General features: G+C 37.5%; 2 protein-coding genes across 2 annotated transcripts in view; one reads left to right on the top strand and one right to left on the bottom strand.

Moving 5' to 3' along the window:
• The window catches only part of CACNA1I (calcium voltage-gated channel subunit alpha1 I), a 370,590-nt gene extending 366,591 nt beyond the window's left edge, over positions 1-3,999 (bottom strand). The window contains exon 1 of the mRNA XM_072421248.1: positions 3,878-3,999. The gene's annotated coding sequence lies outside the window, so the exon portion shown is untranslated. The remainder of the gene's footprint in view (positions 1-3,877) is intronic.
• The window catches only part of PICK1 (protein interacting with PRKCA 1), a 624,859-nt gene that overhangs the window by 3,699 nt on the left and 608,775 nt on the right, over positions 1-12,385 (top strand). The window lies entirely within an intron of this gene.

Raw genomic sequence — 12,385 nt, 5'->3', positions numbered from 1 at the left:
ATTGGTAATAAACATTTTAGATCTTCTCCACTAACTCAATATTCTGAATACTCAGCTATTCTAAGCCCCACACATTGGTCCGGGTTCATGGAGGTGCGAAGAAACCCAGGGCTTGGAGCATGCACTAACCACAGTACAGCCACCCAAGTCATGTCTATATTAAAATTTACAGAGATTGCTGTAAAACGTTATCAAAATGTAATAAGTAACCCGTGAGTGAAAAAAAATTACAGTAAAAACAATGAAAACTACAAGAAAGATGTTACAAAGTTCAAAAGGTCAAATGGTCTGCTTTGAAATAAATAATCAGGCAGATAATTTTTGTAGAAGGGACAAGTGATGTCCGTTCTGCAATAAAACATTTGTACCTGCTTGATACCTGTCTTCATCTGTCAAAAACTGCTTGGCTTCCCCAGCGGCTGCTGGGACTGAACTAACTTACACGCACCTCTGCGGTAGTTACATCATTTTTTTTTTTTTTTGCATCGTTGACAATCTCTAGTACTTTCTGAAACATGAACATAGGTAAAATTCCAATGAATCACCCCTAGCAAAAAAATGAAATTTATAACACGCAGGTTTGTATCAGTATGATGGAATTATTTTGATCACATTATACTGTCAAATCAGATGAGTATTGCTACATTTCCCATGGTGTTGCAAAAGTTATTTTAAGTTATTTTATTAAGTTATTGTAGGAGTTCTTTAAAAATGTCCAATTTGCTGTCAATCCAATATAAAGTAAAGGCTTTTGCTAAATAATTGTATTCATAGAAAGTAATCTTAAAATTGTCACCATTGGCACTGTCCACTTGTTTTGTAAAAGATTTTCCTGGAAAACCTTCAGTATCATCCAATTACTGCTGGATTGAGTGAATAGGACAAGGCTAATGTGATCATATTATCTCAAATCTGTATTTTTATTCATATAAGTAATGGACTAACACTTAGTTAATATTATATAGAGAATATATTGTTTTTCTCCAAAGTTTCCCACAAAAAAACTATACGGTTAAGATTTTGACATAAATGTCTATAGTAAGAATCCCATCCCCTATTAGAGACATATTTAATGTAGTCATTTCCGAAGTAGATTATTAAGATTACCATGACAAACACATCATTTCTTAACATTATAGGTATACCCAATCAAATCTTATATAATTGTTTTACCATGTTAATATAATTTATTTGTATTTATTAATCTGCACTTTTTAATAAATAAACTCTAGTGATTCCATTAAGGTCCTTGTTTACTTTTTGGTACAGAGGGGACAAAAATGTGTCCCTGTCTACCAACTGTGCTTATGTATTGTGTCCATGAAAACGGGGTTACAGGGTGGCAACAAGTGGCCTTTTCAACATAAATGACATAGACATAGTCCACTGTTGTTACCATAGGAAAATCAGCTTTAGGAAATGCATGTAGACAGGTAGTCTCTGAAAAAAGGCTGCAGGAAACTGGCACCCAATATTCCCTAAAACATGACAAATGTTTATGAGACACGGTGCCAGGGCCGTAGCTACAGACCTATTGGCTCCGAGTCCCCCTATGATGCAGCTGTACACTCCATCTAGTTGTAGCCCAGAAGTCCCTCAGTAACACAGACTTCTTCAATACACACCCAGTGACAGATCACCTTCCGCCAGGTGTTAAAACCCTTTCTAAACTGATTTTAAAAATACCCTGATTGCTTTTATTAAGCAGAGATTTAAACAGACAACAATGCACTTTTTATTTGTTTAGGGGAAGACCCGATCTCATGCCTGTGCAATTTGAGTTAGTTCAGTTAATTTAAGGATAATATGGCGGCGCTGGACGGAACGGAGAGTCCCGGAAAGAAGAGGTAAACCTAGAAAGCGTAGGACTCGCTGGGTTCAATATGTGGATGGATTAGGAGTTTTCACAGGTAAAGGTAAGTGAATTTTTTGAGGGAAAGTACCACTTTAAATTGATATGTTTGGTAACAATTGATAATTTTGTATTAGCGCTTCAGACCAATTTTTAGGAATTTTCTTAAAGACCCCGCCACTGCATCAGATTTTGAGATGTTTTGCATTTAAAGCCGTTTTGACTTTAAAGCACTTCCACGTTTTTAAATAAAATAAATGGGCAGCAGGAAAACAAGTATCTCATGATACATTATGGTCATTGCAAGAAAAACATAACAGAAATGAAAGTGCTGACAACAATGTATAGCAAACCCTTGCAAATGCCTCACAAAAAACTGCTAGCAAATGTTTTTAGATGCACAGTCGTTGAATTTATAAAATTAGCTAAATGCATTGTTGACAAATTGCCAAAGAACGCAGACAGACATTCTACAGAATATACATATTTAGGCTCTGTGCCTAAACCGCAAGGCATTCAGTTCCTGAAGCAGCACTGCTTTTACGTTCTTAGAAGCCCCTTACCAAGGGGAAGGGGTGCATGTCCTAAATCAAAGGGGGTGGGACAGTTGAGGGTACTTGTGGCTTTTTTAAAAACTTGCATTGGGTGGGATATCATTGCACTATATATGTCCCATTTGTTCCTCCAAAACTGGAAATTTAACAGCCAGTTGGTAGATCAGGAGAAAGTCTAAGAAACCTGGGTGACACCTATAAAATGCGGATGTGTTGACAGGTGACAGGTGAGGAAGCCAGAGATAGCATCAAGTAACTTCTTCATCCAAATTGTGGAAATGTCACACAAATACAACTGTTACTAATGTACCATATTCACTCCTATTACCTAAATCTCTCAAACAGTATAGAAAGTGAAAAGACATGAGAGTAAATAATATGTGCTTTTATTTCTCGACACGTACAAAAAAAAAAAACTCTGGACATTGGCAAGAGCCCCAACGGCAGAGTATGCCAGCCACTGAAATACCAAAACCTTAAAATGTTCTTAGGCAGTTTGAATCTTGGAGTGGGACTTTGAACCTCATACAAGTGTATATAGTCACCTTTCCTTTTGTTTAATACCGGATTATTGGACATATTCATGTATAGATGCAATTTACTTATCAAACATATGGTTGATTTGTATTGTGCATACTTATTAACTGTACATTTTATTTCATTGGCTTTAATATTAGCTTAGATCAGGTTATTAGGGTTTAAAGCTAAAATACAGTCAAGCAGTAAAATACACTACTGGAATGCACTCATCACTGCTATTTCATATAATGTAACATCCAAGAATATTTAATGTTCTCAACAACCCTGCTAAACTTTACAAACAGCAGTAAGTGCATGACCACTGCTGCTAGTTAGTACTGAAAAAATATATACACACACCTATACAAATATATACAAAAGATACACACACATATTTGGCATCATATACCTTAATCTTCCATGGAATGGGATTAAAGGACCTACATGAGGCTATTGGTATTTGTGTTGCTGCAGAACTGCAGCCATTTATTTGGGATGAAGACCCGGGGTTTCCTTGAAGGAATGGGTTGACCAGGCACTCCTCTCTTTTTCCAGGGCAGAGATTGAGAATGGCTGTGGAGCACCTGGACATTGTTATATAAAAGGCAGCCTGCATGCCGTGAGAGCTCAGGATATATATAATATCTTTATTATATTCAAGTATACATGATAAATGATCACAGTCACTGAAAATACAAGGCAGGTTGAAACAGTAGGGTTTTTCCCCATAGTATCCATAAACATAGAGCTCATTCTCCTTCAGGCACAGACTGGATTTGGAGCTCAATATGACCTGGTATTGACAAGCGTGTACAGACAGGGGGTGGGTGGTGTGACTGAATGTCCAACTACACCTAGAATTAAACAAGGCAAATTCTAATAGTTATCAGGTTGATAAATAAATACAATGGTGTATAAAAGAATAGGGAGGACAGTAAAAAGGTTTTATTACCTATATTACCTACATTCAGCTGGTGGAAGGGTCAACCATGTATGCCAAGTGATATCCATATATCCAGCAATAAATGTTGTTTGGGGGTCCTGAAGACTCCTCCTGATGATTCTTGAATCTTCACAAAGAGTCATGTTGAGTGTCAGCTGCAACCTTCACAGTCCCAGTACAGTATCTGTGGTATGTTTACATGTACACAGAATTTATATGTTTGATTTGCCCCCCTACATCACTAACCTTTACATTTATCTAAAACTTTTAGTAAAATAGTAAAAGGTTGGAACTATTGTGAGGTTTTACTGCTATGTGGGCTCCTTTTCAGTAATTTCCCTCATTTTATTTTTTTTAATAACCATAGAGGAAGTGAGAAAAGATAATCTCCAACACGGAAACCCAAAAATAAGGAAGATAGTATCCTGGCCAAGATTCAAATCTCTGAACCCGAATACTTAAAAAAAAAAATCTTCTGTGTTGCAATGGTCCCACCAAAGATATACAACATATATACAACAGTCATTTGACTATCACCAACTACTGATGGATTTACTGGATAATTTGCAGTCTAAGGAGTAACCTTTTGTGCAGATTCACTATTCCATGTTGAACAATCATATTTCAGTTGATCATTGATTTTTAGCTATACTTTTGCCCAACAAGGAAAAAAATGTGTCACTCTCCTGGCACTGCTGTCTAGAAGAAGTGTATGTTCTACAAAATAAATGGATTGAATTTAAAATCATAAATCTTTAAGTCCACCTTAACCCTTCACTATAGCATAATGTACGTGTACATCAATCACATCCCAATATACTGTAGTTACTACAGATATTCATCAGCCTGTAGACTACACTTACCTACACAAAAAGTTTATAAAATCTATGGTATATACACAGTGCAACCATAAAACATGGGAAAACAAAGGGAAACACTTTACAAATATTTCTCCAAGACTGGATAAGGTATTCTACCATGGGTGAACCTTGGTGATTCACCTGTAATGCAAATCTATAGGCCTCCAAAGAACATAGCTTTATACCAAGATTTACCAACATCAAATGTGTTAAATATTACATTTATATAATAGTGTGTGATAGTAACATTATGATTACAACAGTATGAAGTTTTTAAATACCTCCCTTCCCGTTTCAAGCAAGTTGTAGGTTTTAAAACTAGATCCACACATCCTAAGCTCCAATTAATTAGTGCTGTTCTGATGACAAAGCATGTAAATATAATTATGACATCCAGACATAATTTTTCAGGGATTAATTGTTTAACTGAACATACAAGTAATTTTGTTGACACACATCTACATCCTCATGTAGAAAGTCTCCCTTCACATATAATAGATAAGATTGATTTTCTAAAATCTGTAGTTGGACTAAATGTTTCAGCCATTTCAATACCAGTCACACTGCTTTATGTCAAAGGTTAAAGTAAAAAGGTTTTAGTAACAAAACTGAAACATGCATATTGGAAGGTAAAGGTAAAGTCCACGTTTTATTATTTGCCCCTCAACAACCTAAAAATAATTCGAACACTACATGATGAATTACATTTTCAATTTTTTAAAATATATTAATAGCAAAAAGATCAGATCTGAGCATGTAGGCCCCTTAAAGGATGTCTCTGGGTTGGTAACTGGGGATAAAGACAAGGCAGATTTACTAAACACTTTTTTTTAGCTCTGTGTACACAAAGCAAAATCGCAGAGCTCAAGTCCAAATTTATAATAGCAATGTCACTGCCTTAAATGAGTCACAATGGATCAAAACTGATATGATTGACAAACAGTTGAGCAAAATTAAGATTGACAAAGCATCAGGACCCGATGGATTACATCCACAGGTTCTTAAAGAGCTGAGCTCGGTTATTTCAAAGCCATTAGTTTTAGAGACTCTTTGGTCACTGGCATGGTACAGATGGATTGGTGTAAGGCCAATGTAGTTCTTATCTTTAGAAAGATAACAAAATCATTACCAGGTAACTACAGACCGGTTAGTTTAAAGTCCATAGTTGGAAAGGTCCTAGAAAGTTTGATAAAGAACCACATAGAGGAGTTTCTGATAGAAAATAATAATATAAATTAACCCCCCTAGCATTCTAATTCTGTCAGTTTTTTTATGCAAAAAGTGATCCTATTTTTTTGGCATAGAAGTTTGTGTTTATATTCTGGGCCTGTAATTCTCAGGATTAACTCCCGGCTATAATATTTATATTTATTTATTATATTATAATCATAAATTATATTTTATAATACATAATTATGAAACATAATTTTAAAAAATAATGAAAATATTGACCACAACAGTGTAATTTATCAAAAAAAATATATTATCAAAAATTTCTCACTGAAATTTTCCAAACAAGGGTGCAATATTATTGATAAATAATAATATAAGTTAAATGCAGATTTTAGAAAAAAAAATATTTACATTTTTAGTAGACATCCCGGGTGTGGTAGATTTTAAAGCGGGGTGCTGCACAAAGTCCAACATCACAATCAGGAGAGTGGAACCTGGTTTTCTTTGTGTTTCTTCCTTCCTCTGTCATCGGTCTTTGAGCAGCAAACCACGCACATCCTTGTAGGTGCCGCCTTTTTCTGGGTTGGTGGGATGTATTCAATCAAGTGACGGCCGGTCAGGCGTTCTGGGTTGACAACAGTTGAAGCATGACGTCCAGGTCTATTCATAGCCACTGATAGTGTTTGGTGGTTCTTTACTATGGATTCGGAAACTTGCAAAATGAAGTCTGAATGATTCACAGGCCTCTGACTATTTTTTTCTGTACAGAATGTAGGCATTCCATAGGCACTGCTCAACTAGATGCCTGAAAATCTTATTGTATTACTTCCTTTGCTGTTTCCTCATCGCTGGGTAGAATGTCATGGCTTGGTCAGCTCTGTCCACACCTCCCATGGGGTTGTTGTAGTCAATCACCACCTGTGGCTTCATCACTTCTTTCCCACGTTTTGTGTGTACCAGAACGGTGGAAGGATCATGGACAGTACTCATCAGGCACACGTCTTTTGTGTCACGCCATCTCATGGCCATCATCTTTCCTTTCTGCCAGGCAACAATTTCTCCTGTCTTCAGCTTCCCTTTTGCAAACAATGGTGACAGGTTGCGGCAGTTAGCCCTAACGGTTCCACAGACATTTGTTGTGTGTTGCAGAAGGAACTCATAAAGCTCAGGAGAGGTGTAGAAATTGTCAGTTATAATACAATAGCCCTGACCTAGCAATGGCTCTATCAGAGATAGCACTGAAGATGTTGCCAATCCATAATGGCTGTATCTGGGGTTGAACTGTGTCCCTTTTCCAGTGTAAAGCACCGTATTCCATCGTGGCCTCCTTGACGCAATGTACTGCACCCAGCTGAGCCTCCCCTTGTAAGCCATTAGACTTTCGTCAATGCTGACATCTCTTTCTGGCACATAGGTTTGCTGGAAATTTTGTAGAATCATCTGAGACACTTCCCAAATTTTCTTCAGTTTTTCTACAGGATGGGTAGTCTCATCAAATTCTTCATTGTTTGCAAAGTGCAGGTACTTCATGATGGAGTGGCAATCATTTTATTCTTAGACCAGTACCACTTCTGCACTGGTTTGCCCACAACTCCCTGCAGGATCACCAAGCCCAAAAACAGCCAAATGTCATCCTTGGTCACAGGTTCCGATTTTCTGCTTCTTGCAAACCTCAGGTGTGGAGCACCTTGTTGTTGTCCAGCGTACCTGCATAAAACGAAATAAAAAATGTACTTTAGGATATGTTCTTTTATAGTGTGAAGGTTGCAAGTAATATGTTAGCAAACACAAAGCATAATATATGTTTGCATAAAAAAAAAAATTAGCAACAAATTTCAAAAATTTAAAAAAGTTAGCACAAAGCAGCATACATGTCTGCACAAAAAAAATGACCAAAAAATTTCAAAAAGTTAGCAAACACAAGAGCGGCTTACCTGTTTGTCTCTGCAACAATTTTTTCAATAACTTAATCGCTCAAAAACAACTTCAGGTATGCCAGGGGGTCGTCGCATTCAGCCTCAATTTTCATCCCAGGTGCGCCAGTGAATGGAAATCTTGGCGGTGCTGCCTGGTCCACATCAAGGTCAATAGGACACCACGTGTGCACAGCACTGACCTTGGGTTCAGAATTGTCGCTCAGTTCACTTTCGCTGTCTGATGACAAATTTCCTGGTGAATCACTAATGCTCGATTCCACAAGGGACTCCAAATCGCTATCGCTGCTTTCAAATTCCTCCAAAACAGCGCTTGCGACGGTGGGATGCCTTTTGGATGCCATGTGGTCTCCAGCAAACAGTCAGAAACAATCAAGGTCAAAGACAAAGTGATGTAATGATACATTCAGGAAGAGATTTATAAGTCATCAAAAGGTCAAATCAAGGTCAGGGCTAATAGTGGGCAAAATGTAAATCAGGGCACTGGGCAATGATGCTTGGTGTACTATAATGTGTTTTTATACTTTTATTTTATGTTTTGTAGTGTATTTTACTGTAAAAAAATTTTTAAAGCAGATTACATAGTAGGTGATTGCATCTGCAGTTAGATGTGATGCACCATGCATAAATTGTGCATGGTGCATCGCATCTAACTGCAAATGCAAGCAGCGGGGTTGCAAGGACCCGGGCGGCATTTAAAAGCAGATTACTCGGTAATCTGCTTTTAAATTTCCCGCCTGACCACGCCCCCCAACGGAGAAGTGCCCCGCCATCACAGAGGGATTGTGCGATCACCGCGGGATCGTGCGATCACCACTAGAGCACGGGGCTGAGGTAAGGGGGACCACCAAAGTTACCCCGATTGTGACTCGGGGTTACTGCTTTTTGCATGATTTTTCCACCCCGAGTCACACTTGGGATTACCACTAGGGGGGTTAAGAAAGACCGAAGTTGTCAAACTAATCTACTCTCCCTTTTATGAGGAAGTAAGTAAACAGGTAGACAGTGGAGTAGCAGTTGATCTTAGCAGTAAAACAAAAATAGAAGTTAGTTTATATAAATTGATGTACAGCAAAATAATACAAAATGTTGAATAATTATATTAATGAATAAAGCAGAGCTGCAAACAAATGTGAGGAGTACAATGCTGGCTATTAAACAAATCTGATGAGTCAGAAAAGATATACTGATATTGATCCTATAAAGTGGTTACCCTTGCAAAGGAAGGCTAATTATTCATAGGAACCTCAGTGTCAAAAATACATCTTCCAGAATATTCCTGCTGTGTTGTTTTACAAAAATCTATCATTTACAGTATTATTATAAATTTACTCTCTTTTTATGAGGAAGTAAGTAAACAGGTAGACAGTGGAGTAGCAGTTGATATAGTGTACTTGGACTTTGCTAAAGCATTTGACACTGTACCCCACAGACGGTTAATATGCATCTGTAAATGGATAGAGAACTGGCGTAAAGATCGCATCCAGATAGTTGTAATTAATGTTTCATACTTTGAATGGTCTAAGGGTATTAGTGGTGTACCCCAGGGTTCAGTGTTGGGACCTTTACTGTATAACATCTTTATAAATGATATAGAGTTTGGGATTTAAAGTACCATTTCTGTGTTTGCAGATGACACAAAACTTTGTAATGGAATTAGGTCCATACAGGATTGTGGAATTGAGAGAGTGCAGAGAAGGGCAACTAAACTAATAAAAGGAATGGAGGAGCTCAGGTATGAGGAGAGATTAGCTGAACTAAATCTATTCTCCCTTGAGAAGAGACGTATAAGGGGGAGATATGATCACCAAGTATAAATATATAAATGGTCTATATAGAGAGCTCTCTTCCCCATTATTCACTTTGAGATCATTACAAAGAACAAGGGGGCGCTCTTTCGCTGATAGGCTAGGATTTACTGCGTTTCCCCTAGAAACACTTTAGAAGCGGTTACAGCGGGGCGCCTGTGATGTGTGAATGAGGGGCAGGAAGGGGCAGAGGTATCTAACCTGTCACATAGACTCGAGTGATGCTGAGACTACAATTCCCGACATTACTTGCGTCTAGAGTTTTATATCTGGGATATGTTTATTTCCCTAATGGATTTACTTGATGGACTTATGTCTTTTTTCAACCTGACCTACTATGTAACTATTTATGTAACTATGTAAAAGTGAGACAAGATATTTAATAAATATCTTGTGTACTTGTGTGTTGTAACCAACATTCCACACATGTGCAGTATTGTGCACAATCAGGAAACGACTGTGCCTAGGCTACATAGCAACAGATCATCGCACAGACAGATCCACTAGGATGGTGGTTTATTACAAGCCACGTCCACCATCATAATCTGCGTTATTGGCCTGTTAGACACTTTTTTCGTCAAAGTTTATTGAATGATTATCTTTTTATAGTTCATTTTTAACAACTTTTATCTGATGTGTGTATGTAGACTAAGTAATGAAAGTGAATTTTCAGAGAAGTAACTTCAGAGGGAGACAAGGCTACCCATCAGATGACTTTGACTAATAAACAATTGATTATAAATCTGAAGCTTTGTAAAAATTCAATACAAGGTCCTGAAAAAGTGCTTAGTGCTAATTGGAGAAAGCCTACAGTGTCCATGCATTTACAACAGATTCATCGATGAAGACATAACTTCCTTGAGCCACGCTGTGCCTACTCCCCAGATTCAGCTGTGGGACAGCCAGGTATGTTTGGATAAAGTCTGCAACTTCTGTTTAATTGCACAAAGTGGTATCTGTCTGACAGTTGTAAAAGGAGTTTCCTGTGTGAGTGAAACCTTCAGAGTACTGACAGAGGTCTCTATATGAATAGAGCCTGCAAAAAGTGTTGGAAGATTACAGTTATGTATTGTAACACTATTTCAACAAAAAAGCTTGCAGACACTGTTTGCAGGCATCATTCATGAATCCATTTTACCAGTTATAACATTTTGATTACAGGAATTCTTCTTTGATTTGCATGTTACATAAAGTCTGTATTAAGAAAACACACATTAATATCATAATGGGGGGGAAAATCTGGCTCCTATTTACCATGCTCATTTTGACTATATCATGCTTGTTTAAGGGCTTTTACTGAGCCATGTACACCCATAATAAACCATGCCCACTCACAGGAATTTGCTTGGTTCAGTAAACCTAAATGTCTGGAAGGAAGGTGCCAGCCGCCATGTAGACTGCTTATCATCCAATGGTTGAAATTGTCCTCAGTCCCTGCACAGTATCTTCTGGATGACAGCCCTGAAGCTTAATTAAACTTTAGTTAAATAAATTGCTTTTTGTAGATTATAGAACAGTGCCAGCTACTAGGAAAGCAAAGGGATAAGCTATTCCCCTCTGTTTAATCCCTCGAGACAAAGCAAACATCAAAACCTTGCTAAGGAGGAATGGTGAGGGGGGCAGGGGGGATACTAAGCTTGTAGGTTTAAAAGCCGCCTCGAGTTCAGCTTTATATATTCAAAGTTGCAATGACATTACCATTACACTGGCATCTTTACAAACAACCAAATCTCAAATGAGTATAGATGCCACAGAAATGTATTTATTATAGAATAGAATGAAATAAAATGCCAAAGCAAGCCCTTGTCCTCAAGTACATGACGTGATAGAAGCCAGCATAACCTAAACTTCTCCTAATTACTGTTTCATATATTTTTGCTTAATAAATAATAATAAAAATGTAACTTTTCTAAACCAACATTACTTATCTGTACTATAGCTGCTAATTGAAATAATAAAATGAATACCACACCTCTGGAGTTACTCCTCCTAATATCATATAAAGCCATAGTAGGCAGAGTTTAGGCTAGCACTCCTGTTCTTTAGATATTAGAGGATAATCGGTGGCATAATTGAACATTTACAACACGTTATAGATCCAACTATTCAGAATAAATAAAGATGACATTGTTTGTCATCATTCAGTTATTTAAGCAGACTGTGTTATTTGGGAATGTAATCCAGGCCTTTGCATGTCTGGCCAGCACAAGCAGGATGGAAGATTTGGACATCTGGCACCCCAAGACAGGCCAGAGGTTTTTAACTGGCAATGTTTCTTGCCCCATGTCACAAGGAATTATTGAGGGAATCGGCATTTTTCAAACGAATCAGTTCATTCACGCTAATTAGCTTTAGTCAGTGACAGAAAAGTAGGATCGACTGCAAAAAAGCAGAAATTCCATACTATCAGGAAATACTTTCATTTGCTTGATCTTTCTGTCCTGAAGGTTAATACCCTTTATTTGTTAACTTCCAATTTTTATGTCATGGGAAATAAAAAATGAAATCATTAATTAATTCTAACTCGGGTTTCTTCTACTGCCTGCAGCAATAGGTGATGATGCCGGTGGAGGTGTTTCCATGGCAACCGAAATATTTTTAGTCACAAAAATGATATGCGTCGACATGCGTGGTGTAGGAGGAGGAAGGGAGCTTCGCTCTACCTCTTTGTAAGACATGGTGATTTTATGCTTTTGTCTCTTTTTACATTATAGCGTATCTTTAGACGTCTCTGTTATTGCC

Source organism: Pyxicephalus adspersus, chromosome 8, assembly GCF_032062135.1.
Source record: "Pyxicephalus adspersus chromosome 8, UCB_Pads_2.0, whole genome shotgun sequence".
Lineage (NCBI taxonomy): Eukaryota > Metazoa > Chordata > Amphibia > Anura > Pyxicephalidae > Pyxicephalus > Pyxicephalus adspersus.
This window is presented reverse-complemented; position numbering and strand designations above follow the sequence as displayed.